Source organism: Pseudopipra pipra, chromosome 15 (assembly GCF_036250125.1).
Source record: "Pseudopipra pipra isolate bDixPip1 chromosome 15, bDixPip1.hap1, whole genome shotgun sequence".
Lineage (NCBI taxonomy): Eukaryota > Metazoa > Chordata > Aves > Passeriformes > Pipridae > Pseudopipra > Pseudopipra pipra.
This window is the reverse complement of record NC_087563.1, coordinates 17,634,900-17,661,817: the sequence shown is the minus strand read 5'-3', so window position 1 is coordinate 17,661,817 and position 26,918 is coordinate 17,634,900. Positions and strand designations below refer to the sequence as shown.

At 45.2% G+C, this 26,918-nt stretch overlaps 1 long non-coding RNA gene across 2 annotated transcripts in view; it reads left to right on the top strand.

Annotated features, from left to right (window-relative positions):
• Positions 1 to 2,598: 2,598 nt before the first annotated feature.
• The window catches only part of LOC135422763 (uncharacterized), a 50,838-nt gene continuing 26,518 nt past the window's right edge, over positions 2,599 to 26,918 (top strand). For both annotated transcript variants that reach the window (XR_010434580.1, XR_010434579.1), the window contains exons 1-5: positions 2,599 to 3,164; positions 6,643 to 6,815; positions 16,979 to 17,565; positions 18,082 to 18,129; positions 22,733 to 22,846. This is a non-coding gene — a long non-coding RNA (uncharacterized LOC135422763). The remainder of the gene's footprint in view (positions 3,165 to 6,642; positions 6,816 to 16,978; positions 17,566 to 18,081; positions 18,130 to 22,732; positions 22,847 to 26,918) is intronic.

The following is a 26,918-nucleotide window of genomic DNA, read 5'->3' as shown; positions in this document are numbered from 1 at the left end:
CTGATTGAACAGTACTGCACTGTTACAGCACCTCCTGCACCATCAGCAAAGCAATGTTTTCAAAAGGAAAGCAGCAGCAGAAGGTAAGGAAGCTGTTGTATTCCTGCTGTCCTGTCTCTGGAGGAGGCTGTGCCATCGTGGGTGAGGGATGAGGAGGATGGTGCTCCATCACCTGACTTTGCTGTAAAACCTTTGGTACATTGGACAGAGTTTTGTGACTGAGCAGATATTAAAAACAACATAATTGTCAGGAAATTATACAGTTTAAAAACCTGGCCTTTGGTGGCACTGGGGTTTTCAAAGGTGCAGAAACCTGGTCAGTTGGAAATTAGCCAGTTAAAAAGACTCAGTCTGGCCCTGGCTCTCCTCCTCAATCCCAGGGAAAATATGTGCCAAGAGATTCAGTAGCTGATGCTTCTGTTACCCCTGCCCTTTCCTGCCGTGTGGAAATGTCAGCCGTGGCCAGAGGGAGCTCTGGGAACAGGGATGATGGTGCTGGCACCTGCTGTTGGGTGCCTTGGGTTGTTTGAATGCATGAATGTCACCCTGGAAGGAGTGAGCTGGACCCTTATGGGGCCTTAAATGTGCAGCACAGCCCTGGAGCTGTGGGGTGCGTTTTATTTGCAGCATTTGTTATTCCCTGGGAATAAAGGACCCCAACCTGCAGTCTGGCACCTCACCCATCCACGATGGGCAGAGCCCGCTGCAGCAAAGGTGGGAAGCACTAGAAACGTGCTGGGTTAATTTATTTAATCTGAATTATTATTCCACAGGTGGCTGAGCTGGCATTTCCAGCAGTTCAGCGCTGTGGGCTGTGGTTTGATACCAGGTGTTTACACGAGTAACACGAACATGAATGACTTGCAGGCGTCATTAAATGTTTCATCCAGTCCTGTCAAACAGGCAAAGTGGCTGCAGGGGCACACCCCACGGTGCCTGTTAACCCAGCTCTGCCTGTGGTGCTGCCCCTGGCTCTGGGTTGGGTTGGCACTGCTCTGTGAGCAGCCGAGGGCCGGGGGGTGCCCGCTCCGTCCCTGCGGGTGCCCCTGGCAGCCCGGGCTCCGTGCAGGGAGTGTCAATAGCCAGCCAGGTTTTCCACTGGGCAAATGATGTGTGGCCAGCTGGAATCCTTCAGATCAATAACTCGGTGACAGGCAGCTCGAGCGCTTGGAAACAGCGCCGAGCCCGACACGGTTGTTCCGCGCGTCGCAAAGGATCGAAGAACACTGGGGCTGGAATTGCTGAGCTCCATCACCGTGTCAGGGCTGCAAGGGTGAATATTAAGTGCTGTGGGAGAATGGGGCCACGTGTGGCCTCGTTGACAAGTGAAAAGGAAATGCTGGAGTCTTGGACTTGCCAGCTGCTGGGGAATGGATGCGGAGGCTGGGACCAATTTCCACCGGAGCACCCGGTCACCTTGCTGACCTGTGTTCTGTCCTGTACTCTAGGATAGAATCATAGAATGGCTTGGGTTGGAAGGGATCATAAAGATCATCTCCTTCAACCCCCTTGCCATGGGCAGAGATACCTTCCAGTCCCGTGGGAATTGAGATTCCTAAATTCCTAGAGAAATAAGCCCTGAGTAGAGGATGCAATCCTTCTACATTGCAGTATCTGTTGTGAGCAGCAGGGAATTTGCTTGCCTTATGGCCAGGATCCACAGGTAGCTCCTTTTCCACTTAGGCTGATGATAATTGCCATGCAACAGGACAATATTTAATCTCTATCTGGGCTTTTCTTCACTCCCCAGAAGAAACACCTCTTATGCTCATGTTCGTGGAATTCAAATGTGTGGTGAGTTGAGCACAAAGATCCTGTGGCACAAAACTGATGTAGATCTTACAGAGGGGTTCTTTATAATTTTATTCCAGATCATGCATTTAATCCAGTGTAGCTGGTTTTTAAATGCTGCCTCTTCTCAAAGGTATTTAAAGAAATTTCAATCTTGGACATGTTCTAGCCAAAGAACAAATGAAAGTGCAATACCTGAAATAGTTAAATTACTGATGCAGCCTGGGATTCCTCTCTTTCCTTTTGCATTTTATTTATTCTGATTGCTATTCTATTAAAAGCTACTGGTGGTTTTAAAGCTTCAAATTGTTGTCTTTGGGAAGCAAATGCCCAGGGAGCAATTTTAATATTGCTTTTGCTAATTGCTGGGAAGTGAAGGTTAAGCAAGATAATCAGGTGGGGTAGAGCTGGCAGATGACAGTCATTACAGACAGAAAAGTCTGGTGTCAGTTGTGAGAAGGTTTAGTGAAGCAGTAGTAAAACCAGCACAATGTCATTAGAGTCTTTATAGGAAAAACATTTTGGAAGCTGACTCTGAATCCCAGTGATGTCTGTGCAAACACTCCTGTTCACTTTTAAAGCCTGAATAAAATCCGAGATGATTGCTAAGCTACTCATAATGTCTCCAAGGTCAGAAGAAACTCCCTGTATGGGCTTATCTGTGTAAAAGGAAAAAGAAAACACTCCACCAAAAAGCTAAACTAACCCTGATGCCTAAAGAAACAGCATAATAAAAGCCTACATAAAAAGGGAAGTTTGGATAGTGAAATTGGGATGGAACATGTCTTTTTTCCCCAAGGAACGTGAGCGTCTCTCCCGAGCTCAGCAGCTGAAATGACTCTGTTGAACATGTGTTGACTTGTGTCCTTCAGCTGTTTTGTCTCCAAGCTCTATCTGTGTGTATATCTACATAATGCAATACATATTTATTTGTTTGAGTTCTTGCTGCCTTTCAATAGATGCCATCTGCCTGTGAACAAAGGTTTTCCTCCAGCAGCCCTCGCTGCCGGATCGCGGCGCAGCGTCGTCCCGCTCCCGCAGCCAGAGGGGTTTGTGCAGCTCTGCAGGCTTTTCTCATTCATTTTGGATGCTTTGCCAGCGTGTTGTGCACCTGTACAATGTCAAATACATATTGCCCACAGCAGCATTTAATAGGCTTCCTGATGTCGGTGGAAAGTCAATAACTCGAGATCTTAATTGCGGGACACGTCCGGGTGCTGCCTCACCGACGGTTCTTTCCGCGTCAAATAACTTCCAGATATTTGGAACAAAACCGGGATATTGTTTTCTGTATGACCCCAGGAAACAAACCTAACATTGTGAGATGCAGGGCTGTGGAGTAATGTTCATTTTTCTGGAGAAGGAGCTCCAAGGTGGGTCCTTTTCTCAGCGAGGTAAATAAACATCCACCAAATTGTTCCAATAAGTCCGTTTTGTAGAATAAAAAGAACAGCATTTGAGGATTCTCATTTGTGAGATCAGAAAGGAAAAGGTGATGCATAGACAAAAATACTGATTAAAAGCTACATTCCTCCTTATGAGATGAATGCAAAATATCCCAATGTGGTGTGTTCCCTTAATCAGTTGACAATTGAATGAAGAGCTGAGGCTCAAATTCTCTCCCCTGATTTTCAGAACCCTGCACTGGAATTAATCCAAATTCAAAACTTTGGACTGTATTTAATAGAAGTGGGGTTTGGTGAAAATGCCTGTAAAATGGCTGTTAGTCTTTCCATGCTGCTCAGGTGGTGATGGTACCTGCCCTTTTGGTTTACAGCTGGAATCTCAGGTAAGTGAGACCCCAGGGCAAAATTATATGTGTAAGGTGAAAGTCTGGATGCAGCTGGTCATGGCAGGGAGAGCCAAGAGCAGAGCCCTGACCTCCAGGCCAAACATTCTTTCCTTTGCACGTGTACTGAATCCAGAATTAATTGTGATTTTAGGAAAAAAATAAGACTTTCTGAGAGACCAATAGCCAGACTTAAATCCAGCTGTTGATGTGCCAGTGGTTTTGGGCTCTTGACCCCCAGCATGATGCTGGCAAAGCCATTCAGCCCAAAAGATGGCACTATTTTTCTATTTCACTGTACAGCAAATTCCCTCTCCCAACCAGATTCATTCACTATCGAACCTCTCTCAAAACCACAATTTTTCTGAGGCTTTACATACAGTAAAGTCCATTATTGTGAAGGCCAAATTGCTGCCAAAAAAAGCCTTCAGCTAAAAAATATATATCTATAAACTAATAACACATCATCCTGATGAAAAATAACACACAGGGAAGGCGTTTTTCTCCATTATTAATGGCCAGTGTTTGTTATATTGTTGTGTTTAGTCCAAGGAGCCTTGATAGAGAGAGGCAGCTTTTCAACATGAATGGCACTTCAACTGGCATTTTATAAATTTTACAAAAAAAAAAAAAAGAGCCCTGGAACATTTAAACTCCCTGTTAATATTAAAGAAGGGAAGCTGCAGGTTGTGAGAGAGGGATCAGATGTGGGTGCTGCCATCCCAGAAAAAGAGAGGAGAGAAAAGTGTGAGGTTAATTTGGGGTGGGAGCTTGCCCTGCATACCCCTGTGAGTCCTTAGCTTAGCTTAAAGCCATTCAAATATCAGCTAAGACAGGCTCTAGGTCTTGCTGCAGGTGAAGGCTCATGATCTCTTGCTACAAAAGGCTCTTTCCTCTCCACAAAAGGCACGTGAATTCCCTGGAGCTGAGCACTGGTCCCACAGCATCCCACCTCTGCTTCCCCAGCTGGGAGCCTGAGCAATTATCGAGGGTCAGCACAGGATTTAAACACTCCAGCACGGTGAGTTCCTGCTGCCTTTGATCCTACACTTTGGCTGCCCTTTTCCTGCCCAGGGAAAACACCAGGACATGGTGCCTGTGGGGTGGGGCTCCCGGGGGGACTGGGATAGTCTGGTCCTGGGGCTGCCCCAGAGGAGCTGCTGGGACAGTTTGGGTTTCCTCCAGCCTGGCTGGGATAACTGATGGCAATATTTCTGTCTAATATGAAGTCCCTATAACTGCCTGGGGCAGCCCAAGGAATGGGAATTTAAAGCTGAAGGGAGCAGGGACACCAGGTTGGGTGATCCAAGGACATTCCTGTTCCCTGGTGAGGTCACTCAGCCCGATTGCTTAATTGGAGCCAATAATGCAGCTTTTTGTTTGGATCTGGCAATGTCTGTATTGCAGTTTATCAAAGAGGCTGAAAAGCTCAAAAATAGCAAAACAGCAGATGAAAGACCCCGGCAAAGGCAATGGGATGAGAACAAAGTTCATTTCATTAAGAAAATGCAGGAATAAAGGAATAGAGCCTTTCAGACCAGCCTCATTAGAAGCCCAGACAAATTAGTGGCATTATGGTTTATTAAATATTATTAAGCCAAGGACAAAACCCCTTCCTGCAGAATGGTTACGACAATGGCAAAAAAAAAAATAAAAGCAATGAGAAACAATGTTCTCACTTAAATGCTGCCCTTTAATGTAGCTGAGATGTCTTGGTCTTAGCTTTTTAAAAAATGAGACCATTTGCTAAACATAAATCTGGAATTGAACTGTCCATGTTGAACTTTCATTTCAGCCAAAGATCTTGGAAGGTCTCATAAGTTCAGAGAGAGAGCAGCCAGTGAAAGTATTTTCCAAGAGTCCAGTTGCAGGGAAGAGAATCACATGCAGATTTTTTCTTTTAAATTTTTTTTTCTTGTTTCTGGAAAGCTAATCTGCAGTGACACATGTGCAAGTGCACACATGCTGATTTTATTAATGAAAATTAAGAGTGTACAAATCTGCCTCGATGGAGACTGGGAGGTGGGCAAGGGAAGGCTGATCACACTGAGCATTTCTGTGGTTTCCACGCTCAGGATTCCTCACACACAGCCCTGATTGGGATGCAGAGCTCCTCACTGCCTGGCTTCTGTCTCTACACTGTGGCACACATTGCAAGGGAGATAAAACAGAAATAAAGATCTCTGGGCCAGCTGATTGCAATGCAAACTCAGAGCCATTTGGCACAGACCCTGCACTTGGGCACAGACCCTGGACTCAGGCACAGACCTGTTGTCAAGGGCAATAAAAGGGAGAAAGGGTTTGGGTTGCAGGTGCAGATGTTTCCTAAGAGCAAACTAGATACCCTAGGGCTGATTTTGGGCACAGAGAGCAGGGAAAAAACCTGATGTGAAATAAGTTAGATTAATACATGTGAAATTTCATTCTTTTCAGCTGATTCTGGCTGACAATGCCCCACTAAATCTGGAGTGGGAAGGCAGCAGAGGGCTCACAGCTTGTTGCTACACAAACTGCAACCCAAGCCAATAATGGGAGCAGGAGTAAGTAGTGATTATTGTTATGGTTACCACACAAGGATATAATTCCCGCCAAAGACTTGGACAGCCTTTCCTCAGAGCTCACTCACACGTGAAGCTGCAGTGGGATATTCAGGTTTTGTGCCCCACCAGAGCCACCTTCTGCAGGATCCAGTGCACGAGAGGGAGCCTGTGCAGGCTGGCAGGAGTGTGAGTTAGCAGGTGATGGAAAGGAAAGCCAGTGATTTGTTAATTTGTTAAAATTAACCAGTGTTGTTGATTTGTTCAAAGCTGTCTGCATGTCTGTGGATGAGGTGAAAGGAGTCAGTCTTTGGTCAAGACATTCTCGTGCTATCAGAGCCCAGAACCCATCAATGAGCAACCTGGTCTTTTGAGCAACCTGGTCCAGTGGGAGGTGCCCTGCCTACAGCAGGAGGTTTGGAATGAAGTGGTCTTTACGGCCCCTTCCAACCAAACCATCCAGTGATTCTGTGAATGAAGTACCTGCTGAAGCTGGTGACCGTGTGTGCAATGTGTGTCTTCCAGGGTTCCCATGTGCAGTGGCAGTGGCCTCTCGGGGCATCTCCTGCAGAGATGACAGAACTGGATGACTGCTGGATATGTGCCACACTCACATTTTGCCACTTTGTCCCCAAGCCATGTGGTCAAAGGACCAGCTGGACACACAGACCCTGCTGGACACACAACACATGGCCATGGTGAGTGCTGGGCTGGGATGGACATCTCGCTTGTGCTCTTGGTTGTTACAAAGTCCAAATGAATTCTTACAGAGGTTGACAAAAATAGCCTATTTTGCATTCATTTCAAATCCCATAAGGTGCCTATTTTCATTTTTAGGCACCTAAATACTTCTGCAAATCTCCCTCTTAGTGCTTCATGAGCTGGGGACTGATCTGGCACATCAAACTCCAGCTAAAACGGGTGTTCCTCGATCAGAGCGGTTTCTAAAATGAGAAGCAGAACTTCTCAGACATCTGCTGAGGTCAAAATTGCTCATGCCAGGGAGAAAGTAATTTCTGGAGATATGCAGATTTTTACTTTTTATTTTTAATGTATTTTCAAGGGCTTTGGTCGCAGTTGTTTTTTCATTTGTGCCGAAGTGAGAGGCAGGAGAGATTTCTATCAGCAGTAACACATAAAGTGTATTGGGAATTGTTTGGGTCAAATAATTTCGCCCTTTTGTTAAATGATGCTTTAGGAATATTATCACATCCATTGCCTATATTAGCAATCTGTTTATCCAGGTAACTGAGAGGCAAATGTAGCCTGCTGGCTCCTCAGGAAGACAAAGACAGAGTGGAGAGTGTTTTATATGATCCTGCATATAAATGACTTATTTATTTTGATAAGATATTACTGAAATCCAAAAGAGAGATTGGACATAGAGCTGTAAAATACTTGTCCCCATGAAATAATGCCCATTTTCTGTGCCTGTTGGGGCTGTGTGTTTGGTAATGCCAGTCCAGATGGGTGGCTTGGAGAGATGGATCCCCTGTATCCGAGTGGCACCGTGGGCAAATCCTGACACCCCTCCACGCTGGGTCTGGGTGGGTGCAAGGGCAGCTGGGCAGGGCCTTCCAGCCTTCTTATTTCTGGATTTTAGGTGTTTTTTCTTGTACTGATCACCACTGCAGTTGCTTTGCTCTTGAGGTGGGATCTGGGCAGGTTGGGGTTTGCTGGGCTGCAGGGCTGGTTCTCCTTAATCCAGGTCATTCCCACCTTGGCATCTCCACTCTGGTGAATGCAACAGCAGTGCTGGGAGAGCTCTGCCCTTTAGTTGTTTCTGAGTATTTTGAATGTTGCTAGGAGCAATGCATAATGGGTTATTAAGTTTGTTCTTAAAAAAAAAAAAGAGAAAAAATGAAAAAAAAATCATCTCCCTGAGAATGAAAAATTGCTTAGAATCTGCTGTCAGAACAGCAATGCTACAATGCCACTTCTGCAATTACAGGGATCGTGCCTGCATGAGTGATGAGACTTTTACATACAGGAGAAATAAGAAAAAGGTCTTTCAAAACACAATTTAGTTTTACTTCATAATTATGTGGAACCAGAACGATGCATCATGGAGATACCCCTATGCTTAAGGATGAAATTGTTTGAACATTTATTTTTATCCAGAAGCAGTGCCATGGGCAATGCTTCAGAATATTCTGAATTGACTAGAATTATATTAGTCATATCTTTATTATAAAGACAGTAATTTATGCAGGTGATTTAGAAGGTTTTGATTTTCATCTCTGAAGAGCTGAAGGGTCAAAACATAAATTAGAGTAGCACATGGCAGTGCTGAAAATCCAAGCTGTGTCAGTACTAGTAGTGCTAATATGTTTTAGTAAATTGTTAAACTGTTGTGTGGAGAGTTTGCACACCTGGAAAAAGCCATCATGAAATAAGTGATAGGACGGAGGAATTAAGTCATAAAATATTAATTCTTTAAAAAATCATCCTGGGAGCCTGAGCCACAACTTGGCATCACAGCTCCTCATAGCAGCAGAGACACCATCACTTTTCACAGCCTTGTCTGAGGAAGTTGAACCAGCTTTTGCCTGACTGGAAGGAAAAACGTTCCACACAAGGAATTTTAAGAGTTACTGTTTGCAAAGAACTTAAAATACTTCTTATGAAAGGTACTGAAGAGCGTAAACAGGATCATTATTCTGCACACCACTGGGTAAAAGCTGCAAATTGCCTTTTGTCTGGAGTGAAACAGGCTGTGCTTCCCATTCCCACTGGCTGGCTGCTGAGACTGAACCCCGAGATCACTGTCCATAATGCAAATAATAATCCCAGAGAAGGGGTGTTACAGGTGAGCCTGCATTTCTTGCACTGTAGGCAATGGCATAAAGACTTGATAACCTTTAACTTTATTTTGCTGTTGTTACTCCAACGCACAGCTTTGAAAATCTGTTTCATAGAATCATGGAATCACAGAATTGGGTTGGAAGGGACCTTAAAGATCATCTCATTCCACCCCCTGCCATGGGCAGGGACACCTTCCACTGGCCCAGGTGGCCCCAAGCCCCACCTGCCCTTAGATTCATTTGGGGTGTCCTCTCCTGGGCACTGCTGACACAAACATCTCAAAAGCACAAATTGCTTACTGACACTATTGGATGGCTTGGTAACCATTTGCTTAGGGAAATTACTGCTCATTATTTAACAGAATTGCAAAAGCAGAAAAATAATCCATAAAGGCTACTAGAGACACATTACTGTGTGATAATGGGATTTCACAAGATAGGCAAAAAGTACTCAGCTCTAAACGTGTCTGTAGATGTACAAAAAGAGATACAGGTTTTTGTGACTTGTGATATTCCCTAAAAAAACCTAAATATTGGACTGCCTTGCATAGAACATAAGATTAGTTTTGGCTGATACTTATTTATGGAGGAAGCTCTTCTTGATAATTTAGAAAGTATGTAAAGTGCATCTAATTTTATTCCCCCAGATACACACACGAGGTTCTGTCTAAGCTAAAATTAGCTGAGTGGTTTTTTGTCTAGACCATCTGTAGATGTAATTTTATCTTGCAGAGTACATACACACCCAACTGTAGCACGTAATGACTTGAGCCTCTCGTCCCTTCCAAGGGACAGGAAGGAGAAATATTCCCATCTCAGAGCTGTGGGTTGGATTTTCCCTCCTTGTTCAGGGTTTCTGGTTTCTACCCCAGATACCTTCCTGCCAAATGACCCAAGTCAGGCTTATGGGGGATTGTGACTTTATTTTATTGCCCCTGCACTTTTCATCTGTAAAAGGAGTGTGATGGAACCCATTTAGATCACACAGGATTATTAAATTAAAAGTGGGTTTGGACTGTCAGTTGAAAGAAAGTCCAAGTATTGACTAGTATTAGTTCTGGGCTTTGCTCAGGTTCTGTAATTAATTAAGATGACAACTGTATTTGGGAAAGAGCTTGGTCATGTGAAGCTGCAGGCCCAGCAGTGGCTAAGCTGGCCTGAACATGGGGTTCACAGTCTGGGGCTCTGCCCTGGCCCCTCTCCCTGGGGTGGGGAGAGATGTGACCCCGCCCCACACCCACGGGGCAGAGCCCCTCAAGGCCCTGCTGGGCAAACCCCTCTAATAATGATGATAATCTTACATTTTCTCACCCCCAAGTCTTCCATTCGAATGGATCCCCATTGTGTTGACTCAACACATCAGTTCTTTAATCTCCAGAATTATTCACAGATAACAAGACCTTCTTTAATCGCATTTGAGTCACAGAATTGTCCTTTCAATCATCTTTGCATCTTGTTCCTGGGGCAGCTCGAGTTGCAGTGAAGGCACATGGCTTGGCTGGAGCAGGATGGTGACGTGGCATTTGCTGCTGCCACCACAGAGGAAAGCAGGGGACAAAGAAGCAATGCAATGAGCTGGCCTGAGCAAGCACCTCCTCTGTAACTATTACCTAAGTAAGATTCTTGGTTTGATTGAGTTTGATAGAGGGATTTAACCACGTAAATTTGATTTCTTTGTTTAAAAATCCTGTAATTAGAGATTTAATTCCATCAGTTGATGCTATCAGGTGTTTCCTAGGTAGCACTGTCAGGTGCTATTGCTAGTCAGCATGTTGTCAGAGCACTGCCACTTCCTTCAGAAGGTTATGCAAAACAGCTGCATTACCAAAAATAAGAAAACTGAAATGTTAAAACGCTGGGATTGGACTCAACTCCCTGAGAATGAGACACTGAAATGCTTTTTATAACCTCCTGCTTCACTCTCTTCATATTGACTCACATCATTATGCAAATGCCATAAATTGCAATAAAATCAATTAAAGTGCTATTGAGTCTCATAAAAACATGTACCCATTAGTTTGCTGCTGAGACAGGGTTTCTGCTCTTCTTGCTCTGGGCCAAGGCAGGGAGGAGTGCAGAGCACAGAGGCTGCTCAGCATCACCTTCCCATGGAGCACAACCTGAGGGACCAACATCCTGCTCACACCCCCCGAGCTGGGGATCCCCAGCCAGGCTGGGGGTGTGCAGGTGCCAGGGAGTGCCAGGACAGCAGGGCAGGGGTGATCTGGACAGGGAGTTTTAACAAGGGCATGGAGTGGCAGGACAAGGGGGAATGGCTGCAAACTGAGGGAGAGTAGGATTAGAATGGATATCAGGAAGAAATTGTTCCCAGTGAGGGTGGGGAGGCCCTGGCACAGGTTGCCCAGAGAAGCTGTGGCTGCCCCATCCCTGGAAGTGTCCAAGGCCAGGTTGGAGGGGGCTTGGAGCATCCTGGGCTGGTGGAAGGTGTCCCTGCCAATGGCAAGGGAGGCTGGGACTGGATGAGCTTTAAGGTCCTTTCCAACCCAAATCTTCCTGTGATTTCCATCCCTTCTCCAAAATCTGACCATGCAATTCAGCCTCTTCTAACCAGGAAACTGCAGCCCAAAGAGAGAATCTGAAGCACCTGCCTGCAGAGCTGCAAGACAAGGGTGCTCCTAGCCATAAATGGAGAGAAAATGTGGGTTAAGAATTAAGACTTCAGCCTTAGCCTAACAAATTAATCAGGGCTCTCTGTGACAAAGGGTACTACACAAAAGAGATCAGAACAAACCCTTAACCAGAGTCAGGATACAATTCTTCTGGAAATTCTTCTTCTTCCGTCCTGTTGAGGCAAATTCTACCCACAAAAAAAAGGAGGGCTCCACAGGATGCTGTGCAGTGTCTGGGTGTAACAGGGCTTCAGGGAGAACTCCCTTAGCCAAAAAACTTCCCTGCCAGGTTGGGAAGGCTGATGCCTCTTCCTGCAGACCACAAGGACTACATTGCAACAACATGAAACTGATGCAGCAAATCACTGCAGAGCTCTGCAGTGCAGAACTGGGGCCATTTTCCCCTGCAAACCAGGCTGGCATGGACCTCCTTGGTACCTGAGCTCAGCAAGATCCCCTGGTGAACTCTTCAGTATTACCCTGGAGAGAAAGGGTGCCTGGTCTTGTCCCAACATTTTGAAAATATAGAGATCATGATACATTAGGAGATTACATCTGAAAAAGGAAAAAAATTTAGCTGAAGGGCAGTTTATGTAAAATCTGTATGTGCCTCTAACCTGAGCACGGAGGAATGTCATTCTCAGTGCTACTTTAAAGGAATTTTACTTGAACATGATTTAATGTAAAACTGGGTATATGCATTGTTGGATACAACCTTATCTTATTTGAATTTAACAAGACCTTAATGTGAGTGTCCGAGGCCTGACCCATCTGAAGGGTAGTTTAGGAGAAAGTGCAATTGTACTATAAATAATTTACTTTGGTGCCTCGGCTACCATTCACTGTAGCCCTTTTAATACCCCATAAACTCAAATGTACCATGCTGTTTCTCTCCATTTCAAACTGCTCTCCCCGGGCCAGCAAATGGAATAGCACAGTCAGACCATATGCTGTGGAGAGCAGGGAGAGGATGGAATTGCAGAGGCACCGACACGTGCCCGAGTTTTCTGGCTGTAAAGTTTTCACGTGATGGAATAGAGCTCATTCCTCCGCCTCTGTGTGATGTGCATTGGGGGAGTTTAACACCACAGCACCTGCCTGGGGTGCAATGTCAGCTGGAGCGAGGAAGGCGAGCTTTCCCTGCGTGTTTTGGGGAGCAGAGAGCACGTTGGTGCTTGTCCTTCCTTGTCCGGCTGCTGACACGGGGAGGAAAGGAGCCAGTCCCACACGATGGGCAGCTCTCCTCGGTCAGGAACTCAGGCAGGATTATTGCTGAAGTGCTGGTCTCGCAGATCTGGCAGAAGGTTTTGGGAATGGGGAGTGATTCAGGCAAAAGATGCAGCTCTGTTTGTTCTGCCCATGATGGCAATTCAAGGTTTGTAATGTAATTGCAGCTTCCGTGGCCTGGGATGTGGAAAGGGTGACAGCAGCACTGGGGAATGAAACTGAGGGCATGAGCTGGGCTCTGAGAAGGGGAAGTGCATCTGTCTGCAGTCAGGTGAGCAAGAAAGGATGGTAATGAAAAAATTGGAGTCTTAGTAATCTGACAGTGGGAGGAGTATGGAAAAGTAAGTCTCCATGCTCTGCTCCGAGGCCACCATGGACATGTCATCTCTGAGAAGCTGGCTCCAGTGATGCCTACACCAGGTTAGTTGGCTCATCTTTGGAGACTGGGATGACTGGCATCCCTACAAGGGACATCTGAAACACTCTGTCCTGCTTCTGACAGCAGCATCACTTCTTATCTCTTTGCTTGCCTTGCAGTAGCTTTCCTGTAAGTTTTGGGGTCAGATGGGTCCCATGTGCCCCCTGACCCAGCGTGCTTTCCTCCACTCTGTGTCACAAGCCAGGAGTGTCACATCCTTCTGCCACAAAGCGATAAATCACCGCTGCCTTCTGACCCTGGGGACAGTGGAAGGCACCACTGACACGCTGTCATTGCTGGCTGGTACCAGGTTTTTGGCATGTTGAAGGAAGTGAGCTCTGTAATGTCTTAATGCCCCCTTGCTCATAAGCTTAGCATTAAACACATGCTTAATAAATTTATTTTCTCAAAGTGGGGCCCGCAGTGAGTGACTGAGCTGGACTTTTCCAGGCTCTCTGCCTTCACTGGCTCCTTCTGTAATGCTGTGGAAAGTCATTTAAGTGTCTCCAGTATGTAAGTTTACCCAGCTGTAAAATTGGATATAATAAGGCTTGCTTACTTTACAGCAGAGGTTTAATTCAGTGGTGTTTGTTGTGAGTGTCAGGCCTCGTCCAGGGGGTACAATAGGAAGGGTGTTGTAGATGGGCAGCTGGAGGGACAGCCCTTAGCAAAGCCATTGTTATGAGACAAATCTCTCTGGAACAGAATACAGAAATCAAACAGCAGCTGACAGAATCAGATAATGATCTTCCCTGTAAAACACAACCTTCCAGGTGATGGGATGAAGGTGTCAGGAAGGGAGTTGGTGTGACAGAATGACAAGTGTCACCGACTGCCTGGAACAACTTTGAGTGCCAAACCCAACAGCCCATCCCAGCCCTGTCTCTGTGGGGTACCTGCCCAGCCCTTTGCTCTCTGCACCAATTCAGGCTGATATGACAGGGAGCCTTTGCAGGGTGAAGCAGAAACCATGTGGTGGGTTGGGAAGCCCTCCTGCTGCCCACTCATCCCGAGCACAAAAGCACCAAGAGGAGCAATACACTGATTTTAGCTCAGCTGCCCCCTGGCAGCTCTGTTCTGCTGAACAGCCCTGCTGAGCAGAGCATGGAGTTGGTTTAAAGTGCACACATTTATCACCTTCATGGGTGATTTATAACATGAAGTGTGTTCAAAGAGCACAGGACGTGGTTTGTCCTGCCATGGAGCTTTTTGTCTGTGTTTGGGATCTGACTGCCTGTTTGCTGTGTGTCTCACTGGGGGGTTGGTGGGCAGTGGGGTTTCACCAAAGGCTGTTGGGTTTTATTGAACAGCTCTGTGTTATGTTAAAGGCTGGAGGGCAGCCCTGTCATGGTTGGTACATGAAAAAAATCATTGCCTCGAGGTGCCAAGGCTCCAAAATTGGTAGTAATGGGGTGATGAGGGATAAATTGCTCTGAATATAGGTGAGAACAGAGGAAGATAAGCTGTGGGCAGTGAGCACTGGGTGAAATCTGGTTGTGCCATGCCCAAACAGAACCTGGTTTCCAGCATGGACGGGCAAATGCTTTGGGAGTGGTTGGAGGAGGCATCCTTGCTTTTCTTGGTGACTCAGGTAGAAACACTCATCTAACTAATAATATAAAAACTCAGTTTTGACTGCACCAGGGATAGTGTGGAGCTCACGCTGTGCAAGCCCATGTGTCCCCCATGACCACTGCCCACAGAAGGAACAGCTCTCCCAAATGCTTTAACAAAAGAGGTCCCATCTCTAATTTGGCCAACAATTACTCTGTGACATGGAAACCCAGTGTCAGGTACCTCTTTCTTATCCCCCAACGTTCTGTGGCTTTTCTGCCCTAAGCATTTTATTTGTTTGCCTGGTTTCACAAAAAAAAATGCCTTGGTCCAGCTGAGTATTTTAGATTTATTTGTGAACCATGTGGTGTTTGAGTCAGTTTGTGTGAGTTGTAGTAATGTCCAGAAGCTGTAGCTGTTTAAATCATAAGTATCAGATCAATCAGGCAGTCTGGAAAAGGTGCTCCCAGAGAAAACCATCCTTCTGGTTCTGCTTTTCCAAGGAATTCAACGGCTGCTTGCACTTACTGTGTATTATAGTCCTTCTTTTGAGTTTTAAATTTCATGCTTCCACTGCACAGCTCTTGTTTTCAGTGTTAGGAAAAAGTGGCCCACTTCTCAGAAATGAAGGGCTTCCAAGGGCCTCAATTAAATCTGACTTTCTAAAGAGTCTCCTCTGCTGAGGGTCACGTCCTATGCTTTGCTTCCTCAGTGGAGAGTTTTGCTGGGAAAGAACTGTGGTAGTTGTCATGTTACCCTTTTAAATATCTCCTCCATAGATTAATCTTCCTGTTGCATGTTGATACAAGCCAGGGACTGACTTCATGGGATGGAGGGGTGAGTTCCCCCGTGCCTGGCTCTGCACAGGGCTGTGATGGGGACACTGCAGGGACTCTTGGAAGCTGCTGGCTGGGGACACACTGTGGGGCTGGGCTCAGATGTGCTTTGACAGCTCCTGTGTAAATGACCTGCAGCCAAACCTCCCCCTCACACACACAGCAGGGTGGGATAAAAGATGGTAAATGGATAAGAAAACCACAGGCTAAATAAGCAGACAAAACTAACAAGCTTGAATTCAGCCAGGGCTCAGATTTCCATCTGAGAGCACAATGCATTTCATTGCACAGAGGGCAGGGGAAAGAACAGCTCTGGTCTCTTTTCACGGGTGTAACACTCTGGACATGGAGATGAGGCAGCAGCCCCTTGGTGTGGGCCAGCAGGGCTGTGCCAGCAGGGATGCTCCCTTTGGGGACACAGAGCAGGACACAGAGCTGGGCTGTTGTGAGTGTCAGGTCCCTGTGTGGCCACAGGGACCAGCCCCAGCACACAGGAAACCTGCCCTGTGGGGATGCTGCTGCTGGCTCTGAACGAGGAGCTCCAGCTGTGCCCACAGGCAGGAAGCAAATGTTGGTGCCCAGCTCAGCCAATGTCACCCTGAGATACAGCTTAAAATTGAAGATAAATCAAAGGTTTTGGACCTCAGGAATGGACAGAATAATATTCCTGCTAAAGAGAACACTACAGAGCTCTGACCAAAGTTCCTCCCAACACATTGCTTTTACCATGGCAATCTGTTCAAAGGTGCTGCTGCTTCCCATGCTTTCTGCCTCTTTATTTATTTTGAACATTGCCTAATGTTCATTGCTGTCCCAATGACCTTCCACTTTTACTCTTCCACTTAATGCAGTCTCTGAATTCAGTTTGTCCCTTGTGAGAGGTGTAGGAAAGGCCACATGTGCATCCCCCTCTGTCTGTGCTGCTCCTCCCATGCCCTGGGAATGTGGCAGAGCCTTTGCCACCAGCCTGGCTGTTCCCTCTCCCCAGCCTGGCAGGGACCAGCAGTGCCCGTGAGCAGGTTGCCAGAGGTGAAACCCAAACTTTTCTGCACTCTCTGTAAGTGTTAATGAACCTTGTAAAGCAAGAGCTCACTGAAGGATGTCGAGCCCCAGCTGTTCTCCCTGGGGAAGTCACCTGGCAGAAACTGAGAGCTATTTGTTGATTCTTTCATTGCTGAAGTTGGTGTGGATATACAGGAGGTGGTTGCAAAGGGAGATATTTGTAAAGGGATTGCTACCCTTGGAGCACGAGGTTTCTCCCGACACGGTACTGTTTCCTTTTAAAAATGTCTTTTTTTCTCTCTTTCTCTCTCTCTTTTTTTTTTTTTCTTTTAAACCACCATGCCTGGTCTCTGCCCCTAATACCCCTCTCGTATTCTATTTGATTTTCAGGAGGGGAACACCCTTTTATCCACCCCACAGAGGAGTACTCACAGAAGCACAGAGTGGATCAGGCTGGAAGGGACCCCAGTGGGTCATGTGGTCCCATCTCCCTGCTCAAGCAGGGTCTTTCCAGAGCACATTGCCCAGGATTGCATCCAGATGGTTCTGGAATACCCCCAGTGAGGGACACTCCACAACCTCTCTTCCCACAGTCTGATTAATGAACCTGTTTGTGGGTCTTCACTGGGCAGAGTCAGGTTTCAAGTGATGCATCTCAGCTGCACTTCTGGAGAAATTCAGGATTTTGTTCTCTCCCCTGATTTCCCAAAGCTGACACGACACCACAGCTGACATTTGTGGGGTGATCACAGAGAGCACTTGGATAACACCCACTGCAGCAGGAGCTGCACTCACCTGCTGCCAGGTGCAGGTGGCAAAGCCCAGGAAAAGGCAAAGTGAAATGGGAGGAAACCAGAAGGGAAAATCTCTCTCTTTGGAAGTCCATCACTGAAATGCTGAGGCTAAGCAACTTCTCCGAGTTAGTTGTTAATAATCTACAAATGACAATTAATTGACAACTGCTGGCAGCTCTCTGGGTGAGGATCTGTTGCACAAGACAGATGTCTTTATTTGGAGTTGTGTTATGGGAAAGATGGGTTATGCTCCTACAAGCCACCCATTAGTTCAGCTGCTCAAACAAATAATTTTCTTGATTCACTGTAATACTTAAGACAACAGGAAGCCCTTTAGTTCTTAGAGGAAAAAATGTTACAGTTTTATATAAATTTTTTTTGGTATCATAAAAGATTGACTTTCATCAGTTACTTCTTCATAGTTATGAGCTGCTGTTGCTGTCATTTTAATGTTAGATATTGTTATAGAAAGAGAAGATACAATATTTCTTTCTGGTTTTGCTTTGTTTTAGTAAATTGTGAGTCGTGATTTAAGTTTCTGCATTAGGGTTTATTTCTGTCTCCCAGTGGGATAATACAATCCACAATATCTCCTATTGCTTTCATTTTTAAGAGAGGATGGATGAACCAGCTCACCTGTATGTCCTGTATGAAGTTAATTTAAATGCATATTTTGACTGTTATTTTTTTCTTTAATAGGAAAAGGATATTATTTAGGATGAGAACCAAAGATGAGAAATCCCAAAGGTGAGTTTCTTACTATACAAATTCCCAGGCAATAAATGAATGAATATCCTTTAAATGAGGTGAATTTTAATCCTTCTGTGGATGAAGTGCCCCTGGACTGGCTGTGAGGCTGAAAAGGGCACCTCTCCCCTTCCTCTCATGAAATCTCCTGTAATAACTGACTGGGGATCACTGGATGGGCTTTAACACATCTTGAATGCATTTGATAGCCCATATGTTTAGAATTTGCTCATGTAGCCATATGTTGAAAACTTCCCCCAAATGCTGCTACTTCTTATTTTTAGGGCTGTTTTGAAGTTCTAAGAAAATGACAGCCTAATGGTGTGACCCCTTCACTCCAGGCTGTGCCAAACATATTGTAGGCAGTCACTCCGTGGTGACCCTGGAGAAGTGAGAAGTGTAGGAGTGAACATTAATAGCAGAGAGAAGCTTGGCAAGTGACTGCAGGCAGGGAAATGAAGGCAAGTGTTTGGGAGATGTTGTGACTATTATGTTTTAAGTTAATCAAAGTTTCCTGCTTTGTTTCCTGTTATTATCATTGTTTCCTTGTGTTTTCTGAGCATCTCCCCACTCAGAGGGGCTGGGCTTTTTTTTAGAAAGCTTTTTTTTTTTTTCCCAGATGTAGTTATTTTTCTCCAGCAAAATCAGGTCCTTGTTACTTTAAAATCATAAATTTTGAGCTCAATGATTAAATGAAAAGCTGTGTTTAGATTTGAACCCTGAGACATGCACATATTTTGTAGTAGCCTGTTCTGAAGTCAGAATGACCCCTCGTAGGAGGATTCATAGTTCTCATTTTCATCATTGCCAAAGCACTCAGCACCTCTCTGAGCAGGCAGGGGCCTGACTCTGCCCCACCAAGAGCCTCCTTAGAGCAGACCTGGCCCAAGCTCTGTGGATTTTTGCTTTCCCACAGAGAAGTAAGTGCACATTTTTCATTCTTCTATCACTGACATGCTTGGAACAACCTAAAATCCTCACCTGCTGAGTTTACTTCCCTCAAGCATCAGAAAACCTCCCTTCCCCATTCCTTTGAAGAAGTGAAACCAGAATTTCTTTCTCCTTTACCACTAGTTTTTTTGTTTGTTTGTTTTCTCTTTTGTTTTTCCAAATTGCCTCATGCTATCAGAGAAATGTCTTTGTGCTGTCAGGGTAACACTGTGTTGGGTGTTAGATTCTTTGCAAATGTCCTGTAAGGGTTTGTTACCCAAAATAAAGTCTTTTAAGAAGTGAAAAGTGAAACAGGTTATAATACAGGACTTTATTAGGTGTATATAATAATAATAATAATAATAATAATAATAATAATAATAATAATAATAATAATAATAATAATAATAATAATAATGATAATACAATGTATTATTGTAGCCCATCTAGACAAAGAGGTTCCTTTCCCTTTTCTTGGTAATCATTGTGCAAGACTTTTCATTCAGAAAGGAAGGATATTTTAACTGAGAACCAAACTGTAATCTCTCTGTACAAAATGTTGCAGATCATTAACATACAACCCTCTTCTTATGCTCACCACTACAATTTCATATATTCATCTTTAAGACTTGCTCATGCCCTTGCATGTATTAAGTCTTTTTCTGTAGAAATGATTAGATTATGGACCTCTTTTAAGTTCATCACCTTCCTTTTGAACAAGGGAGATGTGAGTTGAAACTCGTAAATTATCAGTGATTGCTTCCAAAGTGGCATTCACTGGTGAGCCAGGCTGGACCAACTGCAAGACAAAGAGACAAATAGGTGGTAGGAGCTCCCTCCCACACCTGCATGTGCTTGCAGTGGGTATCAAGAGCAATAGCTGGAGCTGAATGAATAATGCAAAATGGAAAGAGTGTCTTTTCTTCTCCGTTTTCTGCTCAAGAGCACATTATGTGCTCACGTTGGCTGGGAAATGCCATTTTCCCCATCCCTTTGTGCAGGCACGAAGCAACTTAAACTGAGACTGAAAGGCAGCAATCCAAAAGCGTGCAAAGGAAATCACTGTCTGGACTCAAATACATTAGAATATGAAACATGGCAATATAAAATGTCTAATCCTTCTATCAGTGCTGAGTCTTTAGTCTAAATGCTAAGTGGGAATGCTGTGGCCCAGCGTTTAGACTGAGGAACTTGAACCTGATAGAGGGATTAGCCATCTGATATGACAAAGAGAAATAGCCAGAGTTATTGAAGTTAACAGTAAGAAAAACTTTCTAGAGGGAGATTAAAAGCTTGTGCTTCTGAATTTAAACCAGTATTTCTCCAGGTCTGGGGCGAGAAAACACAAAATTGCAGAATGATTTGAGTTGGAAGGGCCCTTAAAGCTCATCCAGTGCCACCCCCTGCCATGGGCAGGGACACCTTCCACCAGCCCAGGTTTTTTCAGCCTGGCCTTGGACACTCCCAGGGATCCAGGGGCAGCCACAGCTTCTGTGGGCAACCTGTGCCAGGGCCTCCCCACCCTCCCAGGGAAGGATTCCTTCCCAATATCCCATCTATCCCTGCCCTCTGGCAGTGGGAAGCCATTCCCCCTTGCCCTGTCACTCCAGGCCCTTGACAAAATTCAGCACAGACACAGCACCCAGCAGGCTCATGGCTTTGGTTCAAGTGGGGCATCAGCTGTGATGGAGATTAAACGAGGTTTAATGCAGCAACCAGTAAATAGTTGAGTGTTCTGTGCTCTCTGTGCCCTCTGCCCTGACCCCAGAGAGCCAGCTCTCTGTTTGCTTTTGCGTCTGTCTGACTCAGGCAGTCTGAAGGTAATTTTTCAGCAGTGAGTTAGAGCCACCACAGCACAGTTAACAAACTGCCCTGATGCATCAAGGCCTCCAACGTGTTAAATATTTTGCAGTTTTTCTGCCAGAAACAAAGTTAATGTGAAAACACGTTTTTCGATGCTCAGGCACGTTCCAGACGCTCGCCACCAGACTGATACATTTGAACAGAGAAAATTCATTTATAGAGCTGTTAGCAGAAATGTTTGGAAAACATGCTTGGTCTGTTATTTCCCATAGCAGAGGGAAGCTCTGCATGTTCTCCACTGTACTGCTTGGTCCTGGCTGTCCCCACAGTACCCCAGGGCTGGCTGGCCCAGAACCTGACCTCCCAGTTCTGGCAAAATAGGAAAGAATTTTGCTTTTAAACTCAAATCATAATTTATAGTTTCCTTAAGCAAATCTAGGAGGCTTTCAGGGCTTTCCTAGGGTTAGCAGCTTCAAAGCCCAGAATCAAGTTATCTTCCATTTAACTCCATTAATATCAGTCAAGCCATGTAAAGGAGAAGTTTTATTGTTGGTTTAGATTCTTATACTGTAAGGACACTGTTCAGAAGCCTCTAGCAAAGCAGGAATTGTTTCAGCCCCTGCTGCAGGTGGGTGTCTGTCGTTTGAGGGTCTGTCCCTTGAAGAATCTCTGCCCAGTGATGGAGCCAAGGGTCACAACAACCTCAGATCAGTGCTGTTCTCCCTCTGAGAGCTGGCTGTGGGTCTGAAGGTCTGCAGGTACCTTTGGAAATGAGGGCTCTGACCATAAGGGCAGAGCAAAACAAGAGGGAGCTGGAGGTGAGGCAGGAACCCTCCTTGCTCCTGTGAGGGATGGACAGCTGGGTGCAGCTGACTTGCCTGGGAATTGTTTAGAATTTGCTCTGCTGACCTGAAGGCAAGTTTTTTTTCTCAGTCTCAGATCTGAGGGAAAACCCAGTGAGAGAAGCTGTGCTGGGCATTCCATGGTGGAATAAATATTGTTAGGCAGCTCCTGAGCATCACTTTTAGCCCCACGGAGAGTCTGAGCTGAGAACAACCCCCCAGAGAGCAGCTTTGATTCTACACCTTGGAGAGGCTCTGCTGTGCAGCAGGAGCTCAGCTGGACCCAGAAGACGTTTTGCAGCAGCTGCTCACCCCGGGGGAGGCTCTGCAGGTCCCCCCTGCTCCTGTGCTGTGAGGTTTGTTTGGGCTCTGGAAGCTCCCCACATCATGTCCTTCCCTGTTCCATCCCTGGAAAGGCTGCAGGAAGGTCCTTTAATGTCTCTGGCTCAGTTTACTCAGCCACAGGACGTGTCTAATACCTCTTTGAGCAGTTTAACACCCAGCATCAGGAGTAACTTTCTGCAGTGCCCTGTGATGAGCAGTGCCATGCAAGTGCCAAGTGTTTCTATAATAAAGCACTTAATAACTAAGTGTGGCTCTCAGAGGGGAAAATCCATGAGTAACTCTGCAGTGGAGAGGGCACTCGGTTCTGTATTGCTGTCACTGCTCACTGAATACCCTGGAGAGATGTTTGAAATGAGTGTGATATCTTCCAGGGAGATCAGGGTACTTCCAGAGGGATTTTGCTCAGAAATCTGTGAAGCTTCTCTTCCTATGGCTTTTGATGGCTTATATCTTTCTCTATTTCTGTCATAATCCTTCATTAGGTTTTGTCAAACTGTTCCAATTGCTATAGCAACCCTAATGAAAACTTGCTCCCTAAATAACCACACCAATTTTATCAGGTCAAAACCTGCCCTTTACAGCTAATTCGCTGCCTTTCACTGCACTTTTTTCCCTCTGAGTAGGGAGTTTGCAGTGAGAGGAGCCCAAAATTATTAACCCAAATATTTTTTTTCTCTTTTCAGCTTAAACAAAATGGTTTCTTTTCAAGTCCTGTGCATTCAACTAATGTGTGTGGAAGGACACACCCTCTTGTTCCTGCCATGCTCTTGCTGGCTGACCTCTGTATTTAGAGCAAGGTAATGAAAGTTCATCATCATTACAAACCAGTGTGTGTAAGGTTTCTTTCAAATGCCCTATAAATCCAATGTGTAAGGTTTCTTTCAAATGCCCTATAAATCCAGGGAGAGGGTGTGGTGCGTGTTTTATGATAAAATTTCTACTATTTCATTGCAGTGAGATCTGATCTGGCTTGAATTCGAGTCTTCAACAAGGCAGCCCACATTGTATCTGCAGCACCCCAAAGCTCTCAGTCTCTTCTTTCACATGGAAATCCAAGACCAAATTTTGCAGTACCTTTGTTGGCATAAGAGTGGGTCTATAATTGAATAGTAAATGTCTCTTTTGCCCTTTCCCTTCTGGAGTAATGTCTCCTGTGCAAGTAGGAGATTTTCTTCCAGCTTCTGCCAGTGAATGAGCTCTTTACGTTGGTTATTTTAAAATAATTTGTTTAACTTTACGGGTTGGGAGGAATAAGATGAAAACAAAAGATGAGTGGCAGGGTCTGCCCCAAGTTTCAGCTGCAGCCAAAGAGCATCAATAGATATTCCCCAGCTGGACAGAGATGAAATTATTCTCTTTGGCTGGACAAAGAGTTTTTTTGCTAAACGAATGACTGAAGTCAAACCTATAAATGACAGCACCCTAATAATAAAAACACCATATTTCACAAGCTTCGAACAGAAAGCAGGGGAATGTAGAATGAATTCAGCAGCTGAAATAGTCTGCCTGGTGTGTATTAAGGTACTTTGAAAGGGTATTGTGAAACTTCCATTACATCTTCTTACATTTTACATGAGCAGAGGCCTTCCTATATTTCTCCACAAAAGGGAATGAAAAAACTTTTCCTCCTATTGGAGAAAAATGGTTAAACACCCCCTGAGACAGCACATATGTCCCCAGATCAGAAAAGTGCCCAATAAGCACAATGCTAAGGAATCTGGCCTAAAGGACTCTTTTCCTTTTGCTGGCAGACCCCCACCAATTCCAGCACAGGGATTTCACTGGGGATGGAATATTTGAAGATATTCAAGGAGTGGAATAGAGGCAGATTCCCAAATTTTGCTAATACTCAGTGCAAGTTTCATGCTTCATGGTCTTCTCTGCTGGTTCCTGTGCTGTTCTCCTGTGTGTCTTGCTCCTTTTGTATGTTGTGTTCATTGTGTGCCCTCTGACCCCTATGCTGGGAGAAGACTCCCAGTGGTTTGGGAATGGCCTCAGGTTTCACCAGGGCATGTTCGGGTTGGATACCAGAAAACTCTTCACTGAAAGAGTGATTGATCATTGGAACAGGCTGCCTGGGGAGTTGGTAGGGTCACCATCCCTGGAAGAGTTCAAAACATGAGTAGAAGTGGCACTTTGCACGGGGGTATTCAGTCAAAGGTCGGATTTGATGATCTTGGAGGTCTTTTTCAACCTTAAGGATTCTGTGATTCACTTACCCAGAGGATGGCCTGGCTCAAATGTCATTGCTGTCCTCTGTAGAGTCTCACCCCGTACTCTCAAACAGCCACGAGGAGTTTGGGAGGGAGGAGCAACACTCACTTTATAATGGTGAAGTGAATCAGAAGGCAGCAGGACTCAGTACCAGAAATACTGTGGGGCTGGAGAAACAAGGGGGTGTTTGTAACCTGAGGAGTGTCTTCCCCGGCTGCAAGAACCCCCCTAGCTGAGAGCCTTGATGAAGCTGCCCCTGGCAGTGCCCTCACTCCCCTGCAGCTCTTTCCAATTTCTTCCACTGTCCAACGAGATTTCCATCACCCACCCACACATCTTGTATTAAACCAGCACACGGGGCTTTCTGGAGAGCAAGATTTGTGTTGCCTGGGGGACACAACCCTGTAAATACCATCCAGACAAAGCCTGACTCTGCTGGAAGTGGTGTGTTGGTGGGAAGATGGTGTAGGTGAGTTATATGTATTTTGTAGAAGTCAGCAGCTCAAGAATTGCCAAAAGCATTGTTATTTTACACTGCAGACTGGTAGCAACCCATCAAATGAAAGGGGGAGGCCGGAGGCAGGTGTGCTGAGAATTCTCTGGGAGACAGCAGCTGCAGAGAGAAAGGTCTGCAAGGCAAAGTCAGGAGAATCATGTCTGAAATCAAAGCAGGGTCTGATTAAAGTGGGAATATTTTGATGCTGGGGGAATTTAGTGTAGGAAATTACAGAAAGCCAAAAAAGATCTCTAGAAACAACGTACAGATTCAAATGGTGCTGCTTTAGTGACTGGAAGACATGGTGTGCAGTGAAAGCAGAGAGGCTGATTCCCACCTCAGCAGCGTGGCAGTGCAGCAATGACTGGCATGGTGAAGCCAAACTTCGGAATTCCTCTCAGAAAAACACTGTCCTAAATTCTTTTTTCCTATACTCATGTGTTCAATTAGAAGTCTGTTCACTAAATACTTTATAATAATCTCATGTCACCTCAGAGTCTTACAGGAACATGCTGGTACTCAGGAACTTTGCTTCCCTGTGTTACAGGATTTTGATTCCTTTTGTAGGTTCCTTGAGCTTATTATACATTTAATAAGCTGCTGTGGCCCACTGCATCATCTGGAATCTCTGCAGTGAGCAAATGCTGCTCTGCTTTAGCTTCTGCTGATCATGACAACCAACCCACTCACATTATTTAGATCACTAATCCCACGAAATAACTCAGTGTCACTCTCTAAAGCAGATAAAAACCCCAAAACAAAACTCTCTTCTGAAACGTAACGTCAATCACAGAGAACAGTTATACACTAAATGTTGGCTGCAGGGAAGGAAAAAGCCCAAACCTCTCAATTTCACTCAGAAAAATCTCTTTAGTTGTGAGTTTTCACCAAATGCTGTCGAATTCAATACATTCAGGAAGGTAAATTACCATTTACCTGTAACTCTTCTGCTACACACAGCACTTAAAGCTTCCTCAGCCTGTGCCCACCTCAGCCAGGAAGAGAGGGGAACATTTCCAAGCCAGAAAACAGTAACTTCTTCCACCCAGTATTATTTTCTGAGAAAGAGGAATTGAGATATCTCCAATATTGAAGATTACTTGAAAATAAATGTTTTGCTGGCTGAAAGAATTCCTTTGAGATTTTCCCCTTGCCAAAGCCCATTTACATTTCCAGTCTTATTTAACTAGAATTTTTCCCACATCTGTTGCAGGAAATTAGGGGTTCATGTTCTGGAAATTGTGTTCCAGGAGATAACTCCTGGAACGAGGAACATCTTGCCAGGAAGGAGAGTTCTCCCCTGCACACCTTCTGTCTCTCCAGGAATCCTTTGGGATGTAAAAGCTGTCTGGGGGCAAATTTCTCATCAGCAGTGTTTTGGGGAACTTGTGTTTAGCTTCTTTTTTCTTCTTAAGTGGCAGCAGCTGAGCACAGATGTCTGGATTGGCAGCAATTCTGAACCCAATTAACCCAGTTAATGGCACCAGAGCCCTTCATGAAGTGAGGGATTATTGCAAGCAGACGTGGCACAGCCACTCACCCCTGTCGTGTGCCCTGGTGTCACCGAGAAAATGAGTGGAGGTAGGAGCAACCAAGTGATTAGCTGTTATAATATTGTTAATTAAGCACCAGTAGGAAGTTTGCCACTAAAATAGAACTAATCTCCATCTATTTCTCTCTCCCATGTTTGGCACTGTGTTATTAGATCACACAAAACAGTCTCAGTCCAGTCTCTGGGTAACAACTTTGTAAGAAGGTGTGAATGTGAAGCAAGGTGAGATTTGGGAGGTGTAACCCTGCCATGGGGCACTCACTGAAGTGAATGCGTGGCAGATTCAGACCAAACAGCTGCAGGATTTCACTGGGGTCACCCATTCCTGCCTCCCTGTGATGGTGGGCTGTGTGTGTTTTGTTCAGGACACTGAGCTGGAGCAGCCAGGAGCTGTAACCTGCCTGGACTGCACAACTCCAGGTGTGCTGGTTGGTAAGATTGCACATAAAAACAGTCATTGCAAAGTGCTGAATGGTTTCTCAGCTGCATAAACCAAGGAAATGCAAATAGCTGATTTTTTAGGTAGGTCTTCCTGCAATCCCTTCTCCCTCTTCTGTCTGTTTAACAGCAGCCTCAGCTTATTTGTGTTCCTGGTGGATCCATGCTG